The 23,850-nt window shown below is 49.1% G+C and overlaps 1 protein-coding gene across 19 annotated transcripts in view; it reads left to right on the plus strand.

The window, feature by feature from the left end:
* Positions 1-23,850, plus strand: part of LDLRAD4 (low density lipoprotein receptor class A domain containing 4) — a 446,527-nt gene that overhangs the window by 21,105 nt on the left and 401,572 nt on the right. The window contains exon 1 of one of the 19 annotated variants that reach the window (XM_077974604.1): positions 21,439-21,499. The gene's annotated coding sequence lies outside the window, so the exon portion shown is untranslated. 19 annotated transcript variants of the gene reach the window in all.

Consider the following 23,850-nt stretch of genomic DNA (forward strand, 5'->3'; position numbering starts at 1 on the left):
GGTCAGGCTGGTCTCAAACTCCCAACCTCAGGTGATCCACCCTCTTGGCTTCCCAAAGTGCTGGGATTACAGGCGTGAGCCACCACATCTGGCCTAGAAAAAAAACATTTTAAACTCCTTTCTGCACCCTCTGCTTCCTCTGGATGCTGGCGTTGCCTGTGTGGGGCCCGGCCCGTGTTTCTCAGTCTGGAGGGTTTCTGACCTGCTGTTGGAGTGGGGGTGTCTCCTGCACATCGTGTTCCATGTTGAACTTTCAGATCACAGTTGGAATTAATTTTCTTTTGCAGGCGTGTTGACATCTTCCTCTGAGCTTACGTTTTAATTCCCCTTTGCTTTGTCCTTGGACCTGTGGGCTCTCTCGCTCCATAGGCTTGCTTAGAACCAGCGTGGTTCCATCTCGGTTTAGAGATGAGGATTGTAACATTCCATAAGGGGCTGTGCTGGGGGCATAATATGTGCAGGTAGAGTCCTGTTTCATATTTAATGGGGAATGGAACGCGGTGAACTAAGAAGCAACAGGCGTCTCTGTCTTTGTGATCTTGGGTTGCCCCTGGAGGCCCCACTCTCAGGACGCATGCTGGGCGTGCTGGCTTGGGCTCTGGAGGGCAGCTTGCTTTTGTTCTGAGCTGTGGCCTTTTCCAGTCTGAGTCCTGCTGCCTCATCTTGAAAATGGGATCGTGACATCTGCCTGCTTGCAGGGTGACTCTGGCTGTCAGATAAGACGGTGCAGGTTCCCGCTGTGAAATGCAGGGGACTAAGTGCATCACCCACGTCCTGGGCACTGGCAGGGTCCCTGGTGTCCTGCCTGCCTCCTCCTGTGACCTGATTGGATGTGGCTCTCTGAGGCCACCGTAGATGGTCTGTTAGTCCCCAGAGCTTCTGGTTCACATGCTTAGTACTAGGGAAGGTTCTGTGGTTCACGGGCTTGTAGGCAGTGACCGCTGACTGGCTGATTTGTTCTTGTGTTGGAGATAGAGGTGACAGTTTCACTCCTGGTCCCAGGGCCAAGTGGAACTGGGGTGATCTGTTCGATGGAAAAAGCAGTTAGTTGGAAAATATTCAGGGAACATGGATTCTTGTTCCTAGCTCTGTCTCCAAGTAGCATTGAGCCCCGAGCAACCAAATTCCCTCAGTGGATACAATTGTGGGACAGCCCTGCACCAGTCACTGTGACCACTCAAGACCTCTGGCCTCAGTTTCCCTGTGGAGACCGACTTCATGGAGGCATTGCGGTCCAGCACGCTGCATGTGTTCCTTCATTTGACCCGTGTAATTCATTTATGAGGCTGGGAAGTGTAGTGATCAGTCCTATTTTACAGATGAGGAAACTGAGGTCTAGGGAATTTATGCACCTTGTTTGAGGTCACATGCTGTTAAGATCTCGTCTCTAAAATGGGAGCTGGGGGAGAGTCTGGTGGCCTCCTGGATGCCGACCCTTGGTGTGTCTGCCCCCTTGCAAAGTCATGGCGCTTGGGCTGATAGTGAAGGAAACGGATGGTGGAGTGAGGCTGTTACCAGCCATCCTTATGTACAAGCTTGCTCTGAAAATCCACCTAAAACCCCAGGAACTACTGGGAGCTGTAAACTAACAGCAGTTGCCAGAATATCTGCCTTTCCCAAGTCTAGAGGGCATGAAATCACAGAGCTACCTAAGCATGAACCCAGGATTTTGCTTCCTTGTTTTCCAGTATTGGAACTGGAGACGGATTGCTGGATGAATGGATGTGGTTTATTGTGAAACGAGAAGGAGCGCCCTCTTAAAAGCATCCGGAGCTGGTCCCCTTCGTGCATTGCCTCTTGTTGATGATTTTTTGCTCAACTAGAAGGATATTAGAGGTGCCTGTGCCGTGCAATCTTTTACGATTTATAAGCGTCTTGAAGCACTGTCGGATGGACCTGATGCCTCCTTTATTTGGGCTGTCAGTGTTCACACAAAAGGAAGACTTTCTACATCTACTCTGTGCTCTTTCTGTGATAAGCTGGGTTATTTTGGAGAGCAGGTGGGAGAAGGTGCACATGGTGGGACTCAGCACCCACAGAACTGAGGGCCGGCGTGGTGCAGGCCAGAGGGTGTGGGCTGCAGAGTCCTGCCAGCCTGGGTTCACATCTCTGAGGTTTGCAGCAAATCTGGGTTACTTTCAGGATCCTGGAGGGACTCATTGCCTGGGGAGGGGCCCACACATAGGCAGCCTCTCCTGGGTGGTGACCACGCCTGTGTTTCTGTGTGGAAATGTGTATTTATAACGTCACATTCCCGGGGAGCTCACTGAGGTGCCTCCTGCTCCTCTTCAACAGCCCCAGCCCCTGCTCCTGCTGAGGTTGTGGTGGGAGCGGGGACGTTGAAATTACAGCTTGTAAGGCCAGGCGGGTGGCTCATGTCTGTAATCCCAGCACTTGGGAGGCCCAGGTGGGCGGATCACCTGAGGTCAGGAGTTCGAGACCAGCCTGGCCAATATGGTGAAACCCTGTCTTTACTAAAAATAACAAAAATTAGCTGGGCGTGGTGGTGCACACCTGTAATCCCAGCTACTCAGGAGGCTGAGGCAGGAGAATTGCTTGAATCCGGGAGGCAGAGGTTTGCAGTGAGCTGAGATCGCACCACTGCAGTCCAGCTTGGGCCACAGAGCAAGACTCTGTCTCAAAAAAAAAAAAAAAAAGATTGCTGCTTGTAACTGCGGGCTTGAGAAAACATGTGTGACCCGCGAGGCCTGTGGTTGGAGGGGCCTGGTGTTAGGGAGACGATACTGGAAATGTTAACGCAGCTAATCCAATGAGATTAGCCTGCTGAGCTCAGGGATTTGAGGAAACAAAGGGGAGTGCAGGGGCCACTTAGAAGTTTAAACAGACTCCCTCTCCCTTTTCACCTACGTCTTGTGCGAGGATTTCAATAGCTCCTAAATAATCTTGCCTGAATGGCTGTGGCAGTCTTTTAAATTCTAATTAGCTAGTGAATTAACCAGGATGAATTTTGATTAGTCAGAATGAATTATAGGTATTAATGATCATACAGTCTTAGAGCAAATGAAAGGAGCAGTTGTCCAGAGGGAGCTTGGGCCAGCCATCCTGCTAGAGAGACCTTCAGTAGGCCCAGGACGGCCGCGCTCGTTCACACTCTGTTCCACGTTCTTGTAACGCCTGCGCCAGTCACAGCATGGACTGGGGACCAGATGGAGATGCCCTCACTGTCCTTGGCGGGCCTGGAAAGAGTGGAGCCCCAAGTTGCTGGCTGGCAGACCTCCAGCTGTGGCCCGTGGGGTTTGCTCCGTGGTGGCCCGCGCCACGCGGGCTGTATCGGCCGTGAGATGCCGCGGAGCCAAAGGCTGTGACTGTAACTGTTTGTGCTGCAGCAGCCTTCACCCCTTCCTGACTGTGCTGTGTGCTTGGTTTGCCGTTTGGTTTGCCGTGGGTACGTCTGGGGACCTCCTGGCAGCGTGCTGGCCCGTGCAGCTCTCCTCGTGCCAGTCGTAGGGTCCCTGTTCCTGCTTGGCCAAGGAAGGGATTTCCTAAGTGTGTCCGTATTTCTTTGGCTTTACCGTGTTTTGGATGACCTTGGACATAGAAACTCACTGCGCATTAGTTAAATGACTAGGCCAGCGTTCTGAGAGACCTGACTCCAGACCCACGTCAGTGGTGGAGACGGGCGCATGCAGGGCCAGGGCGCTTTGAAAGAGTCACACATTCGCCTTCCAACACAGCAGCCTGAGGCTTCCCTAGTCTCGAGGGTCGGCTTGCTGAACTCTTAGCCCCTGGTCCAGCAGGAGCTGTGAGCCTGCAGGCCCGGCCCTGGTGTCCCTGTGAGCTGGTGGAAGGGAAGCGGGAGCGGGAGCTTTCACACCGCCTCCCCCACACATGCCCACATCCTTTCCTGGGCCCTTTCTCGCCTCTCCCATGGCCACCCTGTGGGTTCTTTGTCCTGGGAGGTGCTGCTTCAGCCTCCCTCGGCCTTGAGGCACTCCGAGACAGCGTCAGCACCTGGGCTAGAGGTCCCTGCTGCCCCGTGCATCCTCAGAGTTTGTCTGTAGTGTGCGTGTGTGCATGTGTGTGCTTGTGTGCACATGTGCGTGTGTGTGCTTGTGTGCATGTGTGTGCTTGTGTGCACGTGTACACACGCATGTATGCGTGCACACTGTTGTTTTCTAATGGACGGTGCAGGCATCTGTTCTCTTCATGGACTAGGAACTCAGTGATCAGGGACCCCCTGTTTACTTTGATATTCCAGGTGCCCCCCAGAGCGCCCAGCACATAATAGGTCTTCAGTGACTGCCAGATGAGTGGATAAGTGAGACAGCAGCTTTCGAGGGATGACGACGGATTGTGGTCTAGTCTCACAATTTTTGCCTAAGAGAGAACTGACCCTACTCGAGGCAGGCCTTTTTTTTTGTTTGTTTGTTTTGGAGACGGAATTTCGCTCTTGTTGCCCGGGCTGGAGTGCAATGGCGCAATCTCGGCTTGGTGCAACCTCTGCCTCCTGGGTTCAAGTGATTCTCCTGCGTCAGCCTCCCGAGTAGCTGGGATTATAGGCATGCGCCACTACCCGGCCAGTTTTGTATTTTTAGTAGAGACGGGGCTTCCCCATGGTGGTCAGGCTGGTCTGGAACTCCTGACCTCAGGTGATCCACCTGCCTCGGCCTCCCAAAGTGCTGGGATTACAGGCGTGAGCCCCTGCGCCTGGCCAAGGCGGGCTTTATTTGTGTCTGTTGGACACCTCACACGGCACCTCACAGGGCGTTGGTTCATAAAGACCGAAACAGCGTTGAGTTCCATGCTGCCCCGGTGTCTGCTGTGTGCTTTCGCTGTGTGGATACACGCGGAAGTTCATTCCGGAGGCTTCCAGGGTAGCCTCCCGGGTGCTGCAGCAGGTCTGCCGCTCATCATCACTCTGTACACAATGTCTTCATACGCTGAGGATTAAATGGAGCAGTGATCCTGCCTCGAGGTAGACAGCAAAACCCAGGCTATGTGGGAGTCAGCGTGGTGGGACCGAGGGCGTGTCTGAAGGACGGGTGTGGGGGCAGAGAGAGCAGCAGGTGAAGGCCGGGCCTCCTGCTAAAAGCCGGTGTTGCTGGGACTCCAGGGTCAGCCTCCCAGCTCCTCTTCCTGACTGACCGCTGGCAACGGAGGGGTGACCGCCCCAGCCTCCCAGCTCCTCTTCCTGACTGACCGCTGGCAACGGAGGGGTGACCGCCCCAGCCTCCCAGCTCCTCTTCCTGACTGACCGCTGGCAGTGGAGGGGTGACCGCCCTAGCCTCCCACTGCAGGACGCTCTGCCTTCGGTGGAGAATCTGCCTCCGTCCCCACAGTCCCCTCCCCGACTGAACATCCTGGATGCTGCTTTCACAGGGATGTGTGAAATAGGTCCTATGCCATAATTACTCCTGTTGGAGACCGAGATTGCAAAGATGACAGTCGTGTTGCCTCGTGCGTCTAACATCTTTTACTGTGATTAAAAGTAAATGTCATGGGGTTCACGTCCCACAGACCTTTGTGTACTGCAGAGGTCAAACTGGGGCGGGTTTCTCACCCACGTCATCACGGCGAGGCCAGTGTCCATTGGGGTGTCTGCAGGCGCGGGGCTACGTGGCCTGTCTTTATGAACACCTGGCTTCCTTCCAGAGTGATGTGAAGCCAGCCGCAGACACACACATCATCTGAAAACAGTAACAAAAGATTGGGGTTCTAGGAGAAAGAGAAAATAGTTTAACAGAGCTTCATTAAACCAAGGAAGCGCTCCCGACTTGTTGACTTCCTGGAATCCCTTGTTTTCACGTCTGTGGGAAATTCATCAAAACAATTTTGTTTAGGATTCCAGTATTTCAAGTTTTACCCGGTCACCCCAGTGCTTGATTTGGTCGGCTGCGTTTTCCAGTTAAGGATTAAGATTTTAGGAAGCTCTTTGAAGAGGCTGTTTGATTCCTGCTGGTGCTTTGGTTTCAGGCCTGGAGCTATGGCCAGGTGTTGGGTGGCATCTGACTCGTCTGACTCAGGTAGGGCCGGCAAGAGCTTGAGGGACTGCGCTTTGACATGGAAAAACCACCTTCATGCGGTTCCTAATGATGGATTTTTAGAACAATAGTACAGAGGTTGGTAATATTTTACCCTTTAAAATCCCATGTGGTCTGTATAGTATAGAGAAAAAGAAGTAAGAACTTAATGCAAACGTGGTATTTTTTTTTGGTAAGCCACTCTGCATTGTTATTTTTTAATTAAAAACTTAAAAAATAGGTTTATGGGGCACAAGTGCGGTTCTGTCACACAGATAGATTGCCCTGCGGTGAGGTCTTGGTGTTCGCTGTAACCGTCGCGTCAGTGGGTACATCGTACTCGCTAGATTTACTGTTTTACTTCGCTCTCATAAAAGTAGTTTTGAAGTAGTTTATTTAAATCTTTTTTTTTTTTTTTTTTTTGAGACGGAGTCTTGCTCTGTCGCCCAGGCTGGAGTGCAGTGGCGCGATCTCGGCTCACTACAAGCTCCGCCTCCCGGGTTCACGCCATTCTCCTGCCTCAGCCTCCCGAGTAGCTGGGACTACAGGCGCCCGCCACCTCGCCCGGCTAGTTTTTTGTATTTTTAGTAGAGACGGGGTTTCACCGTGTTAGCCAGGATGGTCTCGATCTCCTGACCTCGTGATCCACCCGTCTCGGCCTCCCAAAGTGCTGGGATTACAGGCTTGAGCCACCGCGCCCGGCCGTTTATTTAAATCTTATCCAACAGCTTTGGCCTTTCACGCAGCTCTGACCCAGCTGTTTGACCTGGGTTTCAGCTGTTACACGTAGGCACGTCCTGGCTTGCAGGAGCTTTTGTGTGCTGGGTGCTCCTCTCCCTACCGGCCTGCCCTGCGCCTGGCGCCTGCCCTGCCCCTGTGCCTTCATTTCCACATCTCTCGGTTCTGCAGCAGCTGAGTGTCTTGGGGCTGTTTTTTTTTTTTTGCTGGAAGCACTTAAAGGCTTTATGTCTGACTCCAGCTGATCAGGCCGTGTTTTCTTTGAGAGCGTTTTGCAGCTGGACTTTCCAAGGGAGTAGGCCACCTTTCCATGGGAAGCATGGTGTGGGAGGCAGGGCCCCCTGGAGGCGAGAACCAGGGAGCTGAGCTGTCCCCGGCGTCTGCCGCTTCCAGCTCTTAGCCTTGGGCACATCACTGACTTTTGTAGAGTGGACACTGGAATCTCTCTCAACCTATGAGGAGGATTAATGAGACAAAATACGTGAACAGCACTTGAAACTTTATGTCAGCATCCACCCACCCAGCTACCCATCCACCTATCCACCTGTACACCCCCCCACCCACCCACTCATTCATCTGTCCATCTATCCATGCACCTACCCACCCTTCCTCTGTCCATCCACCCCACCCATCCATCCATCCATCCACGCAACCCAGCCACCCACTCACGCACCTGCACATCCATCCATCCATTTACCCATCCGTCTACCCATCCGCCCATTCCTCCATCCAGCCATCTACCCATCCACCCATTCCTCCATCCATCTATCATCTCCCCAACCACCACCTACCTATCCACCCATCCATCCATCCACCATGCACTCACCAACCCACACATCCACCCACCTACCCACCCACTCATTCATCTCTCCATCCATCTCTCCGTCCATCCATGCACCTAACCCCCGATTCCTCCATCCATCCATCTACCCATCCACCCATTCCTCCATCCATCCATCTACCCATCCACTCATTCCTCCATCCAGCCATCTACCCATCCACCCATTCCTCCATCCATCTATCATCTCCCCAACCACCACCTACCTATCCACCCATCCATCTATCCACTATGCACTCACCCACTCACACATCCACCCACCCACCCACTCATTCATCTCTCCATCCATCTCTCCATCCATCTCTCCATCCATCTCTCCATCCATCTCTCCATCCATCCATGCACCTACCCCCCAATTCCTCTATCCATCCACCCACCCACCCACTCATGCACCCACACATCCATTTGTCCATTTGCCCATCCATCCATATACCCATCTACCCATTCCTCCATCCGTCAATCATCTCCCCAGCCACCACCTACCCATCCACCCGTCCATCTGTCCACCATGCACTCACCCACCCATTCATCCACCCACCCATCCATCTACCCACACACCCACCCACCAATTCATTCCTCTATCTATCCACTCATCCACTCACCCATCTACCATCCATTCATCCATCCATCCGCCTACCCATCTGTTAATCCATCTACCCCCGTCCACTCACCCACTCATTCCTCTATCCATCCATCTACCCACCACCCATCTATTCATCCATTCGTGCACCCATTCATCCACCCACCCAACCCACTAATCCACATCCCCACCCATCCATTCATCCACCCATCTGTCCTAACATCCACCCACTGATCTACTCATTCATCTGCACATCATTCATCCTGCCCACCCTCCACCCTGTCAGCCTTCCTATTGATCTGTCAGTTATTTGAGTTAATTGCCAAACATAAATATAAAATGTTAGGGTAAAGGCCCCAAGTTTTCTCTATTACCTACCTATGCCTCTCTGTTTGTTGTTATAATTACGAATGAATCCTTGAAATCTTTAAATATCTTTATTGACCCCTGTGGGGTGTACTCTGGTTAATATTGTAGTCATTTACCTTTACACCTGCAAGTGTTACCATCAAAAGCTTAGGCCTGGCCTTCCCTCTTCCCTCAGGACACGTCCTGTGGCAGCACATCCACATCCACATCCACATCCACATCCACATCCACATCCACATCCACATCCACATCCACATCCACATCCACATCCACATCCACATCCACATCCACATCATCCACATCATCCACATCCACATCATCCACATCATCCACATCCACATCCACATCATCCACATCCACACCCACACCCACACCCACACCCACATCCACATCCACATCCGGCAGGTCTTCCTTCTGAACGTTCTGTGTGGAACTGGAGCTTTGGGCGGGGCTTGTGGATTGACCTCACGGTTGAGATTTGCTGTCTTCGTGGACAGGTGGGAGTGCTCATTTTAAAGTGAAATTTAATGAATATTTAGAAAGCAGGCATCACACGCCTCGTTAGCAATTTTGTGAGCTTCTCTGGGAGAAACAAGCAAGAGCACGGAATCGTCTGGTCCGTCTGTGGCCCCTGCAGTTCTGTGGGGCACTCTCCGCACATGAGGTTCCTGGGGAGCAGTGTCATTTGCCTTTTTATGGTCGACGGCACCCTCTGTTTGGTGGGGGGCATGGGTTCCCTTAAGGGGGAGCTGTGCCTGGGTCAGCGTCACGAGGGAAAATGTGGAGAAACCTCAGGGGCGACCAGTCCACGTGGAGCTCCTGGGCAGGAGTCATCCTGAGTCTACAGGACCCATGTGCACCTGGGCTGTGCGGGTGCACGTGTGACTTCATCCCAGCCCCTCTGTTCTCAAGAGCTTATTCAGTATCAGAAATAATGGGGAGACAAGAGGCGAGAACAGGCACAGGAGGGCAGCTGTGTTTAGTCTTGCGTTGGATTCAAGTGATACCAATTTTGGGGGCCTGCCTGAAGTTTTTGCTGAGTTTATTCCAGCAGGAAATATTACCACACCTAATTAATATTCATACAGGACTTTGTCAATTGCTGTGATATGGGGCATTGGCATTATTAGCATCGTCACTTTTCATATGTGAAGCCAAGGTCAAGGGGATTAAGTGCTGTGCCCAGGTCAGCCCAAGTCAGAAATGCAGGGCCGGCTCTCAGGCCTACATTTTGGACCCTGGTTGTGTCCATCTCACCATGGCCCGTGTGTCCCTAAGAAATGTGGAAAGCAGCGTTTCTCCGGTGGAGGGAACCAGAGCAGACAGCATCATCATTTCTGCTTCAAGGGGGTAGAGGCAATTGGAGTCTCCCGCATCACCCAGCTCGGAATGGCAGCTGCTGGCCTGCAGGTGAGGGGCAGGGCCCTTGCAGCTCTGCCACCTGGCGTGCACGCTGGCTGTTCTCCAGCCTCTCTTCGTCTCGGTTTCCTTGTCTCGGGTTGTCGACTTTTGCTTTTGGCCTGGTGGAGACGAAGGGAAACAGTGTGCAAAGTGCTGAGCCCGTGTCTTGCACGGAGCATCACTCGGGACTCAGCTCTGCAGCTATTATTACTCTTTTCTGAGGAGTCAGTATCTGCCTGGAATTACAAGGCAGGCACTGACAGATGTATAAGTAGATGCTCAAGAGCAAATTAAAAATGCATTGTTAAAAATGGATTCAATGTGTGAACAAAGATTGGCATGAAGGTTGCGTCCCTGTATTTTTAGAGGCTAATTAAAGTGTGCGAACGATGATAAATTCAGATAACCCGTATCGCCTGAAGTCACCACAAAGCCTTCCCTGAAGAGCTAATTGCAGCCTCCAGAGATTTGGGTGGTCTGCGACCATCGCCGGCCTCACGCTCTGCCTGCTTTTGCCCTTGCTGAGACGGCTCTGTGCCCTTGGGGCCCCTGCGCAGCCCTGGGGATCTCGCCGCCCTGGTGCCTGGTGATGTGCATTCCGGTGCATTTCTGCAGTCCTGAGTTTGGGATAGACAGTAACACTGTTGTGTTATCACATGCCACTTGTCTAAATCACTCCCAGAAATCTGGTCAGGTTTCTATAAAGTGCTTGATTGGTGATGAGGAGAGGCAGAGTGATTTATGGTGTCCTGGCCCTCCAGCTATTGATGGGTGCACACACACCGAGGTCAGTGCCATATAAAATGCAGATACCACAGCCACTGTGGGGTGGCTGGCCAGCTGTCCCGGCTGCAGTCGGTATTGGAGTGGGCAGGAGTCTGTAAGGAAATGTGATCCAGGGCCTTAGGATCCCCTGTCTTGTCAGTGTCTTGGAAAATTGGCCTCCAGAGATCAACTGTGGAGTGCACCGTGTCCGAGGCTGTCTCCTGCTGCGCCGTTCGGCAGACCCGGTCTGCACACCTGATTTTCCATTAGTCACACTAGAGAGGAGCATCTGTGCTTCATAACCTCAGGGTTAAACCAACAGCCCTGCAGGTAGATCACGATCAATAACAGGAGATCTTTATAAACTAGGTTAATTTTGTTCCTGAAAATCTGTAATGTCTTTTTTATCTACCAGTTTTTTTTTGTTTGCTTTTTTAAAATGTCCTAATAGATGAGTATTCATTGCACACAGACACAATGATGGTGGGTAAGGACAAAAAAGACTTTGGGTAAACTCTAGGCCTCTACATGTCCTGATTAGAAACATATCCTTTCTCACCAGACAGTCTTTTAAATTCCAGCCACAGGCTTGTTGCTTAGGTGCCAGGAGGTAGTAAGAATTACAGATTGTGTTTTTAGGGCAGCGGCAGGATTTTAAACTCTGTGCCTCCCCTTTCTGTCACTAAGCCACCGCTTTTTTATGAAAAGCTTTGTTTTGAAATAATTGTAGGTTTTCAGAAGACTTAAGAAGATCTTGGAGAGAGTTCCTGTGTGCCCTGCCTCCTGTAAAGGCATTAACATCCTATGTGATGATGCACGCGTATCACAACTAAGAAATTAACATTGGTAGAAAACTGCTAATGAAAACCATAGGCTTGACTTGAATTCCACTAGTTCTTCTACCAACTAATGTCATTCTTCTCTTCCCAGGTCCAGTCCAGGATGCCATGTTGCCTCTAACCACTGCTTTTTATCCTTTGTTCTTTAAATAATTTTATTTTTAGCTTTTTATCATGGTAAAATTTTCAAACTCTGTAGTAGAGAGCATGCTAGTGGGTCCTGTTGACGGCTGCCCGTTTTCAGCCATGTTGCGCGTGTCATGTGAATGAAGGGGTCTTGGTGGCCCAGCCCCGGCAGCCCCTCCACACACGCACAAGGCCTGCAGAGTTTGCGCCTGGCGGTGTGCTTGTCTTGCATCTCCAGTCACCTTGTGTCTTGCTGGTGGCGCTCCAGGGTTGCTACTGTAAGCACCTGGGCATAAGAACTGGATTTGGGCTTCCCCCGATTTCTGCCACAATTTTCATAGGCCATGGGATTTGCTGGAGCACCCGCTCCCTCCGGAGCCATTATTCATGACTTACAGTTGAGGTTTATTATTCAGCGTGACCCAGTGGTTCAGAAAACCTGTCCAACTGCACACAGCCCCCCGACCTTTTTTTTTTTTTTTTTTTTTTTTTAAAAGATAGAGTCTCCCTCTGTTGCCCAGGCTGGAGTACAATGGCTTGATCTTGGCTCACTGCAACCTCCACCTCCCAGGATCAAGCAATTCTTCTGCCTCAGCCTCCTGAGTAGCTGGGATTACCAGCATGTGCCATCACACCTGGCTAATTTTGATTTTTTTTTTTTTTTTTTAGTAGAGGCAGGGTTTCTCCATGTTGGTCAGGCTGGTCTCGAACTCCTGACCTTGTGATCCACCTGCCTCAGCCTCCCAAAGTGCTGGGACTACAGGCGTGAGCCACCGCGCCCGGCCGCAGCCCCACTTTTTTGAGATACGTGATTATAAGAGCCAGACTAAAACAAAGTGTCTGACAGAAGGAAAACTGCCTTATTTCCACGTCATACTTCCCCTCCATGCCGAGGGTCCGGTGTCACCTCTGCATGTCCAGTGTCCTCCCTTGCCCTGGCAGAACTTTCTGTTTCTGTGCCTCTGTGGGTGATTGGCTGGTGTCGGCACAGCAGTCACCCCATAAGATGTGATGCAGCAATTGTGGGAGGAACCACTGGCCTGCTAGTAGGTTTGTAAGTTTAACTGCTAAGCTACTTCACACCAAGATGTTAATAGCTCTTAGTGTTTGTAAAGTGTTAACTGCTTGCGGTTATTTACGTTTTTGAAGTATTTTATTTTAAACATGGACACATAATAATTGTATATATTTATGGGGTACATAGTGATGTTTTGATACATATGTGTCATGATCAGATCAGGGTAATTAGCATATCCATCATCTCAAACATTTGTCATTTCTTTGTGTTGGGAACATTCAGTATCCTCCTAGCTAATTAAAACTGTATATTAAGTTACTGTTAGTTATAATCATCATACAGTGGCATAGAACACTAGAACTCCTATCTGGCTGTAATTTTGCATCCTTTATAACTCTCTCCCTATCCCCCTTTCCCTACAACCCTTCCCAACTTTTAGTATTCTCTTTTCTACTTTTTACTTCTATGAGATCAACTTTTTACAGCATCCACATGAGTGAGAACCTGTGGTGTTTAACTTTCTGTTCCTGACTTATTTCACTTAACATAATGCCCTCTAGTTCTCTCTATGTTGTGGCAAAATGATGGCCTTTCATTTTGTATGGCTGAATGGTGCTCCGTGGTGTATATATTCCACATTTTCTCTCTCTGTTCCTCTGTTGTGGATCCACCTAGGTTGATTCCGTATCTTGGCTATTGTGAATAGTGCTCAGTAAACATGGAGGTGCAGGTGCCTCTTCCATATCCTGATTTCCTTTCCTTTGGGTAAGTGCCGAGTAGCAGGACTGCTGGATCATATGGGAGTTCTAGTTGTAGTTTTTAGAGGAACTTCCATGCGGTTCTATAGTGACTATACCAGCTAACATTCCCACCAACGGCGTGTAACGGTTCCCTGTCTCTGCATCCACACCAGCGTTTATTTCTTGTCTTTTTGATAGTAGCCTTCCTAACTGGGGTGAGATAGTACCTCATTGTGGTTTTGGTTTGGGTTTCCCTGATAATTAGTGATGTTGCACATTTTTTCATATATTAATATTTGTTAACCATTTGTATGTCTCCTTTTGAGAAATGTCTGCACTCAAATTTGCCCATTTTTAAATTAGATCTTTTTTTTTTTGCTGTTGAAATGTTTTGAGTTCCTTGTATATTCTGTATATTAATCCTCCATCAGATGCATTGTCTGCAGATACGTCCTCCAATTCCGTAGGTCATGTTTTTACTCTGTTGATTGCTTCCCTTGCTGTGCAGAAGCTTTTAGGTTGATACAATCCCATTTGATTATTTTTGCTTTTGTTGCCCGTGCTTTTGAAGTCTTATTTATAAAACTTTTCCTTGGACCAATGTCTGGAAGCATTTCCCTGTGTTTTCTTCTGATGGTTTTAGAGTTTAGTGTCTTACATTTAGGTCTTTGATGCATTTTGAGTTGATTTTTGTATACGGTGAGAGGTAGGGGTCTAGTTTTATTCTTCTGCATATGCATATAGTTTTCCCAGTATTATTTATTTATTTATTTATTTATTTTACGCTTCGGGGTACATGTGCAGGAAGTGCTGGTTTGTTACGTAGGTAAACGTGCCCAGCACCATTTATCGAAGAGAATGTCCTTAATGAGTGTTCTTGGCCTCTGTCAGAAATCAGTTGGCTGTGCATATGTGGATTAGTATCTGTTTTCTCTATTCTGTTCCATTGGTCTATGTGTCTGTTTTTATGCCAGTAGCATGCTGTTTTGGTTATTACAGCTTTGTAGTGTATTTTGAGGTCTGGTAGTATGACACCTCCAGTTTCGTTCTTTTTGCTCAGGATTTCTTTGGCTATTTTGTGATTTCATATGAAACTTTGGCTTTTTTTTTTTTTTTTTTTTCTACTTCTGTGAAGAATGTCATTGGTATTTTGGTGTTTAGTAGAAGGAAATAAGTAAAGATAAGAGCAGAAATACATGGAATTGAGACAGAAAAATACAAAATCAATGAAACAAATAGTTGGATTTTTGAAGAGGTAACAATATTAACAAACCATTAGCTAGACTAAGAAAAAAAGAGAAAAATACCCAAATAAATAAAATCAGAAATGAAAAAGTGAAACATCACAGTGGATACCAGAGACATATAAGGGATCATTAGAGAATATTATGAATAACTACATGCCAATAAAGTCAAAAACCTAGAGGAAATGGCTGAATTCCTGGACACATGCAGCCTACCAAGGTTGAGCCAAGAAGAAAAAGAAAACCTGGGCAGACTAACAAGTAATGAAGTTGAATCAGTAATAAAAGTCTCCCACAGCAGAAAGGCCGAGGACTGAATGGCTTCACTGCTGAATTCTACCAAACCTTTAGTGAAGAATAAATACCAGTTCTTCTCAAACTATTCCAAATAAATTGCATCAAAGATAATTTCCTGACTTATTCTGCACGGCCAGCATAACCCTGATACCAAAAGCAAATAAGAACACAACAAATAAAACCACAGGTTAATATTCTTGGTGAACATAGATGCAAAAATCTGCACAAAATAAAAGCAAACCAAATCCAGCAACACATCAAAAAGCTACTACATGATAATTGAATGGGATTCATCCCAGGGATGCAAAGATGGTTCAGTGTACATAAATCAAGAAACGTGGTAAATCACATCGACAGAATGAAGGATGAAAACCATATGAACAGCTCAATAGATGCAGAAAAAGCGTTTGATAACCTTTAGCACCCATTCATGATAAAAACTCCCAAAAAACTAGGTGTAGAAGGAATGTGCCTCAACACAATAAGGGCCATAAATGACAAAGCCACAGCTAACATCGTACTAAATGGGGAAAAGCTGAATGCTTTTCCTCTAAGAACTGGAACAAGAAAAGAATGCCCACTCTCACCACTCCTACTCAACATGTACTGCAAGTCGTAGCCAGAGCAGTCAGAAAGAAACAAAGGGCATCCAGATTTGAAAGGAGGAAGTCAGATTGTCCCTGTTTGCAAACGACATGATCTTATATAGAGAAAAACCTGAAGACTCTACCAAAAAACTCTTAGAACTGGTAAATGAATTCAGTGAAGTTGCAGGATACAAAATTACCATACAAAAATCAATATTGTTTCTATAGAGAACCAACCAGGTGGAAAAGAAATCAAGATGACAGTTCCATTTGCAGTAGCTACAAAAAAATTAAAATACCTAGGGATAAACTTTACCAAGGAGGTGAAAGACCTCTGCAAGGAAAACTACAAAGCATAGATGAAAAGAAATTGAAGAGGACACAAACAAATGGAGAGTCATCCCGTACTCATGGATTGTAAGAAGTACTATATGGTTCACATGATCATCCTGCCCAAAGAAATCTACAGCTTCAATGAAGCCTCTGTTTACATTTTAAGGAGATGATATCTTGAAGAAAAATTGCTTATCCCAAATCCCAGAGTTCCTGACTTGTGGCCCATTATTGAGGGGGCTGTGATGCCTTTCTCCTTGGTCTTCAAAACAAGTTAGTCTCAGTATATGGAAACTCAACCCTCATGACTAAAAGAAGCAAGCTGAAGAGAATGTTATTTGTATGGTTCTATAGATATATGATTGTTTGGAGGGGACTTGGGTCCTCCAAGGAGAAACGGTCTGCATTGCAATGTCTCCTTGTATTAGAATATATCTCTTGCCAGCCTCATTGGCTTTTTTTTTCAGATGGAGTTTCGTTCTTGTTGCCCGGGCTGGAGTGCAATGGTGTAGTCTCGGCTCACTGCAACCTCCGCCTCCTGGGTTCAAGCGATTCTCCTGCCTCAGCCTCCCGAGTGGCTGGGATTACAGGTGCTCGTCACCACGCCCGGCTAATTTTTGTATTTTTAGTAGAGATGAGGTTTCATCACGTTGGTCAGGCTGGTCTCTAATTCCTGACCTCAGGTGATCCGCCCACCTTGGCCTCCCAAAGTGCTGGGATGACAGGCATGAGCCACCGTGCCTGGCCTTCATTAAATTTTTAATGAAAACTTGATGTTGTTGCTGAAGCTCAAATGCAGACACACATTCATGCCTTCCACAGTTATTCATTGTGCACACTTGGCCAGGTGTACTATTAGGTGCGGGGACCCAGGGCAGGCCGCACCTCATGTCTGACCAGGTGACTGACCTCAGGCAGCCTTTGATGCACAAATGATGAACTTCCAGTTGCTTAATATTATGACAATGACAGCTAGAAACAATAAGACTGATGACGAGGTTGGTGCTGCAGCTGCACCCTGGGAACGCGGTGGTGCCCCCACCATATTGGGCATAGCTGCGCATGTGAAGGATGACAAGGGGTCCTGCCAGTGTGAGGAACAAAGATGCTCTTTGCTCCTGTGAGGTCAAGGCCTCATTTCATGTGACAGGTAGAACCAGTCTCACTTGCTGTCGGCCCTCCACATCCACAGCTGTTTCTGTGCAGGGGTGTCTGGCTCTGAGCCCTTCTGCAGAGCAGTGTTGCACTGTTCCTAGAATAGTGTCCGCATAGTCTCGTTAGGCTTTGCTTCTCTTTGTGTCTTGTTGTTTTGCTGGTTTTCCAAACCACTAGCTGCACCACGAGGCTTCTGTGAGCAGATGGCATGAGACAGGTGAGTGCTCACGTGGAAACTGGGGCACCGGGGGTCCAGGGTGCAGGCCTGGTTCACTCTGGGCACCCTGTCTCTGCTCCTGCTCCCAAGTCCTGGTGATATTCTGCAGATACAAATGTGCGATCACACGGCCTGGGCCCCAGTCTCTGAGGAGCCTGGTGGTGGTGGCGGTGGCCATTTTCAGCCTTGGTGTGCTGTCAGGACCCAGGAAGGTGACAGGAGAAGGTGGGAGGTGAGGAGGAGTGTCAGACATGGGGTGGGGGGTGTGAGGCTGGAGACCAGGACCCTTGCCCGGAGCCTTGCTGTGATCGGCTGTGGTGGGGAAGCTGGACGCTTTTTCTGGGCGCCACCGCTGTCAGCGTGAATGTGCTCAGGCTGTCGACTGAAGGGTGTTGCTCACTCTTTTTTGAGAAGCATGGTGTACATCTAGGAAGAGTCATGTTTTAAAAGTCTTTTTTCCTTTTCCACACCTCTGCTTGAAGGAACTGCGAGGCCTGCAGGGTAAATGAGCCGTGCTAGGATGGCTGAGAGCTCTCAGGCTGACTTAGTACTCGTGGTCAGGGCCCCTTTTCGGATTGATTAGGACACGTGGTGCTAACGGGGTTGATTTGTAGTGGGAGGTACAGTACGTTACCCTTCGAGGTCTGCAAATGAGGTGGGGAGAGGAAGGAATGCATTCAAAGAAAACAGAACGTGGAATTCAGAATAATCTTTTTGATAGTCTCCTAAAGGCACAGTGATCCGAGCCTGCCGTGTTTTATTTGTTTTCATTAGAATAAGCTTAAGTTCTGGGTATTGGGGCATCTCTGGCACGGGTTGTACTGACCCTTTGGCCCTCAGGTGTCGCTGAACAGGAAGCTGCCGGGTGAGTTTTTGATAACAAATCTCATGGCAGGATGGTGGCACCCCCTCGCCTACTCACCTGCCCTCCAGGCCGGTACTCACTGAGTGCCCAGTGTGTGCTCAGCCGTAGAGCGGAGGCCACAGAAGGCTCTGTGCTTGGGGGCCTGCTGTGACACGGGGCATCCCAGGAATCCAGTACTCAGATGAGTCAATGCGGACCTGCTGCTGGGAGAGAGTGCTGGAGGGGAGGCCTGTGGCGGAGAAGCGTAAACCCCGGCGAGATTCCATCGAGGGGAAGCCCAGGGATTTCCGGAGGCAGGTGATGGAGCTGAGGGCTGAACATGGACAGGCGGTGTCACGCTGTGAAGGCGGAGGGCACAGCCCGAGGCCCAGGGCAGGCAGGGAGCTTTGAGGGCCCAGAGCTGTGGGGTGAGGAGTGAGGGTGCCCCGATGGGCTCAGGGTTTTCTTTTCTGACACTGAGTTGGGATCTCACAGGCCTTGGGGAGCCATTGGAGTGTGTTCAGTGGCAGTGACAGGGTCTGTCCGCACTGGGCCACGGTCTGGAGACTGGGCAGGGTGGGGGTGGGAGGAGTTTCCCTGGCCTAGCTGAGCAGGGCTGGCACAGGCAGAGGATCCCGCCTCTTCGTCGCTCTGGACCTGCAGTGCCACTGACCCTCCATGCTTCGACCAGGAAGTCCAGCGGCGTCTTTCCGTTCATGGCGGTTACGGAATTGGCTGTGTCCTTACTCTGACCTAGAGTGAGCCTCAAGAAACAAAAATGTCCACCTATTTTCAACAAATTAAACATGTAAAAGAACACACTGGGTGTGGTGACCCACGCCTGTCATCCCAGCCCTTTGGGAGGCTCAGGCAGGAGGAGGATCTCTTGAGCCCAAGAGTTCGAGACTAGACTGGAAAATGTCGGGGAACCCCCCAGAATTAGCTGGGCGTGGTGGCACTTGCCTGTGGTCCCAGCGACTTAGGAGGGTGAGGCGTGAGAATCGCTTGAGCCCAGGAGGCAGAGGGGGCAGTGAGCCGAGGTCGTGCCACTGCACCCCAGCCTGGGCAACAAAGACCCTATGTCAAAAAGAGTTAAATAAAAGAAAAACCCAATTCTTCTTATTTAATTAGGGCACTGAGACTAAAACAGTAATCATCAGATGAAATGATAGCAGAAAATATGAAATATGAACAAATGATTGAACCTGTGAGGGCTCAAGAGTAAGGGGCAGAGACACAACCGGGGTGTCTGCGTTCAGATACTTTCAGAGCCGTGCTGTGTGCTGGGCACGGGAGCTGCAGAGAGATGCCTGGCGCCCCGGGATGCTCCACACCCAGGAGGTGCTGCCGGATACATAGCAGGAGCTGCTCCCGGCCGAGGGTCTGTGCTGGGAGAGGCAGAGGCGGACAGTGGAAAGTCTCCATTCTCAACAAAGAGTGAGTTTGAGCTATTGGGGTCAGAGACGGTGGCATTAGAACAGGGAGTGACCATATGGGTGCTGGGGAAGGTTCTAGGCTGAGGAAACTGTGCAAAGGCCGTGGGTGAGAGGCTGCCTGGAGTGGTCAAGGCCGCATGGCTGGAGAGGAGCAGGGGGTGCAGAGGGCACATGTGCATGCGTGTGCACATACAGGCGTGTGTGAACGTATGTGTGGGTGTGTGCGAGGTCCCACAGGGCCCAGGGTCCAGGTGGAGTGGGAGCCCTTCCAGGTTTGGAGCAGAGCAGTGTCTGGGCATGGGTTTCAAGAGGGTCAGGGTCTCTGGGGAGTGGATCACGGTGGAGGAGAGGCAGGGTGCCATAGGGACTGTTGCAGCGTTGAGGCCCTAGGGACGGCTCCCCAGGCCAGGGCTGCGGGGTGCTGGGAGTGGAGGAGGAACCAGAGGATGCACCACGATGGAGAGCTGGCCGAGGGAGATGCAGTGCATCTGAATTTCTCCTGAGCACCCGGAATTCCATTTTATCAGGGTGAGGATGGTTAGGGAAGGAACAACTTTGATCATGGCTTTTATTGTGAGGAGACAATTTGTCATCAGCGTTAGTGTTATTGTGGCCTGACTTTTATCACTCCTGTTCATCATGATCTTGTTTCTGCCTAAGTTTCGTGCTTGCTAGCCTTTCAGAAAGTGACTTACCACTTATTTAGGATATTATGTGTCAATTGTTGTCCAGAAATCAAACTGAGTTTCTTTCCAAGAAAGATGCGACGTAAAGCACTTTGATTCGCTGGGGGAACAGGTGCTGTGTGTGCACAAGGTTTGGCTGCCCTATTATTCTAGGGAAAATGAGACAGTGATTATGTGTGTTGGCAGGACTCAGATCACGAACTGCCCTGGCTGTGGAGGGAGGCTTGGGTGAATCTAAAAGCATCCCCCTGCGATTTGAGGTGAGTCCGCTCAGTGTTGGGAGTAGAAATTGCTCTTCTTTTAAAATAGGGTCCTGTTCTTGGCTCTGTTTCTGAGTCACCCTCCTGGGGTCACAGATCAGCTACATGGGCACAGTTAGGAATGTGGTCTCAGCCTCAGCCTTGGACCCCATCCCCCCATCAAAATCTGCCTTTTAACAAGATCCAAGGGGATTCTCGTGCACCTTAAAGTTTGGGAAATACTGAGTTAGGACAGTTTTAAGACTTTCTGAGGACCTCTTGCTTTGGGATCAGTATTTTATTAGGGCAGCTGGGTTTAAATCCCAGGAATGCCAGCAGGTGTGTAGGACTGGTGTGAACAGTGCTGAGTACTTGGGTCAGGTTACAGATCGACCCCACCAGCGTCCTGCATTCTGGCATCCCACGGATGTTTGCGTAGAGAGCCCTTTGAAAATGAGAGCCCTGGTGAGCTGGTGTGTGTGCTGGCGTGGAAGAGAAAGAGCCGCTTTTTCCTAAGGAAGGCGTCAAAAGCAGGGGTTAGGTGAACGGAGGGAGCCCAGGTGCGTCAGTGTCCAGTGGGGCAAGTGTGTGTGCTGGGGAAGGAAACCCGTGTTGTTGGAATGAAGTCGCTGTTTGGTGGAATTTGGTGCACTTATTTGGAAAATGGTTCCCCAAGAACTCAGAACTGTTGCCTTTTCCTTAAACATTTCTCTTGTCAGAGTGATGAGAAAATTGCCTATGTGGGAACTTGAGAAGTGCAAATTTGTTAATACCTCCTTTGACAATGGTTTGTATTCAGAACTGTTTATGAGCTGTCACAAATCATTTCCAGTTAACATGTTCCTGCCGTGGAGTCACGCCGTGCTGGAGGGTCCGGGAGGACAGACGCGCACAGCCTTGAGGCCCCGGCTCAGAAAGGCCTGAGCCCGTGTGCCGTGGGTCTGGTTTTTAAGCTGATGTATTGAATCGCGGAGAATAAAAATGGCCTGATTTCTGTGGAAAAGCTCTGCTTTGAAAATTTTCTTCCTTTTAATGATCTTCAGAAGCCCAGTGTCAAGGCCTAAGTGTGAGATTTCGCCATTCTTTTGATGGCTGGGACAGAGCGGAACTCAGTGCCAGTTCTTTCGTTGGTGATGATGATGTTTGTGAGACTTGGGGATGACACTTTTGGCTCCTCACCGGTAGGACGTGGACGTGCGGTTGCTTTTCCATGAGCAGGGCTGGGTTTTCCTGACCTGCCTGCCCTGCCCCGTCCACGCTGTGCTCATGGCAGGCGTGTGTGGGGTGGCAGCCTGGGCTTCCGAGTGTGGCCTGCAGCCTGGATGTGAGGCACTGAGTGGTCACATGGGGGACGATTTTATATGTCTGGGCGCTTTCTAGCAGTGGCTCCCACCTGGGGCGATTTTGCCCCCAGAGGTCATTCGACAATATCTGGAGACATTTTTGGTTGTCACAGGTGGGAGGTGGGAGGTGCTGCTAGCATCTACGGGCAGAGACCAGGGATGCAGTTAGGCTGCCTGCAGTCCACAGGACAGCCTCATCACAAGGGTTTGTCCAGCCCAACATGTCTGTCGTGCCCAGATTGAGAAACCTGCTTTAACAGTAGTGGTAGTTTGGATAGATGGATAATGGTAAAGATGAGAAAATACACAATGGGGCTGTGTGCAGTGGCTTATGCCTGTAATGCCAGGCTGAGGCAGAAGGATCGCTTGAGCTGAGGATTTGGAGGCTGTGATCACACCACTGCGCTCCAGCCTCGGCAACAGAGCAAAACCCTGTCTCGAAAGAAAGAAAAAAGCATACAGTGGCCAGATAGTGGTTGAAAACATGTTAGCTCTCCAATGTCTGGTTCCATTTCTTTTTGTTTTTCATTTATTTACTTAGTATTCAGAAAAGAAATTCCACTGTCCAAAATCCATTTTTTTTTCCAACCAAGACAGTTGAAAATTCCTAAATTCTAAATAATCAGATAACTTCAGTAGGTACCCTTACTTTCCTTCTGTGCTTCCATAGTATTTTGCTTGACAGAGAATGTTAGGGTTTTCTTTTTGAAGCTCCTGGTTTGTCTTAATAAGTTAATTCTATGAAATCTTTTTTTTTTGTTAACATTAAAACGGAATCTGCTAATGAATGGCCACTAGGGATGATGGTGAAAACACTTGAAATGAGATGCATTTATTTGAAGATTTTATGGTCATGGAATTGGCTATTTATTTTATTTTTGCTTTTATGATTTCAAAATTCAGATTTCTTTGAGCAAATGTTTAGAGATGACAAGAGGGGAACTCAGGGAGTGGAATAATCTATTGAGTGTGAACCTTAGATTAAATTCTTTTTCAGAATTGTCCTTCCTTCCTTTTTACTGGGTCCCTTAAAAGCTTTTGGGATCTGATTGTATCTTATTGATATTTGCCAGTTGATAAATATCTTGTTCATTAATTCAGTATTTAGGCCAATGATGTTTCTTGCTGGCTTAGTACGAAGTTCAGCCTTTCATGATACGTGTTTCCTCTTTCTTTAGCTAGATTACTGATACTGTTCAAACGGGGCGGGGAGGGATTACACCAGAACAACTAGCCTCTTACGCTGGTGAAATGGTCTTCCCAGAAGCACCATCTAAAGACAGGTTGTGATTTTAATCCAGAATGGCCAAGGGCTGCCACCGTGTGCAGCTTCTGACCAGCTTGCAGGTCTCCAGGCGGGTCCGATGAGTATTTAGGTCAATGATCTTGTGCTCGATTCGGGGTGACTCAGTATTCCTGAAACAAATGCTGTTTCTGGCTGCTGCCATTCTCGCAGAGCACCTGTGCAAGTTCATAAGACTTCCTAAGTGAAAGGGGAATTTGCGCAGTTTGTGGATTCCTTCCTTCCTTCCTTCATCCTCTCCTTCCCTCCCCTCCCCTTTTCTCCCTCCTTTCTGCTCTGTTGCCCAGGCTGGAGTACAGTAGCATGATCACAGCTCACTGCAGCCTCTTACTCCACAAGTGCATCCTCCCGCCTTAGTCTCCTGAGTCACGGGGACTACAGACACACACCACCATTCCTGGCTAATTTTTTTATTTTTTGCTAAAGACAGGTTCTCAAATATGTTGCCTGGGCTGGTCTCGAACTCCTGGGCTCAAGCGATCCTCTTGCCTCAGCCTCCCGAAGCGCTGGGATTATAGGAGTGAGCGGCTGCACCCAGCCCCTCCTAATTTCTGGTTGACTTTTGAGTAAGATAAGTTTTAGTGCTAAAACATCCCACATAGGTAGCTCTTAGAGAGGTACTTAGTGAAAGAAACCACGTGCCTTAGAATGCTCGTGTATGTGTGTGTAAAGCATACGTTGGTGTGTGGTTTTGGTTCATTTTCTTCCATTTGTTTCTTTCTCCTGTTTTCTGATTCTCACCTGTAATCCATCCATCCATCCATCCATCCA

This window comes from Macaca mulatta, chromosome 18, assembly GCF_049350105.2.
Source record: "Macaca mulatta isolate MMU2019108-1 chromosome 18, T2T-MMU8v2.0, whole genome shotgun sequence".
Classification (NCBI taxonomy): domain Eukaryota; kingdom Metazoa; phylum Chordata; class Mammalia; order Primates; family Cercopithecidae; genus Macaca; species Macaca mulatta.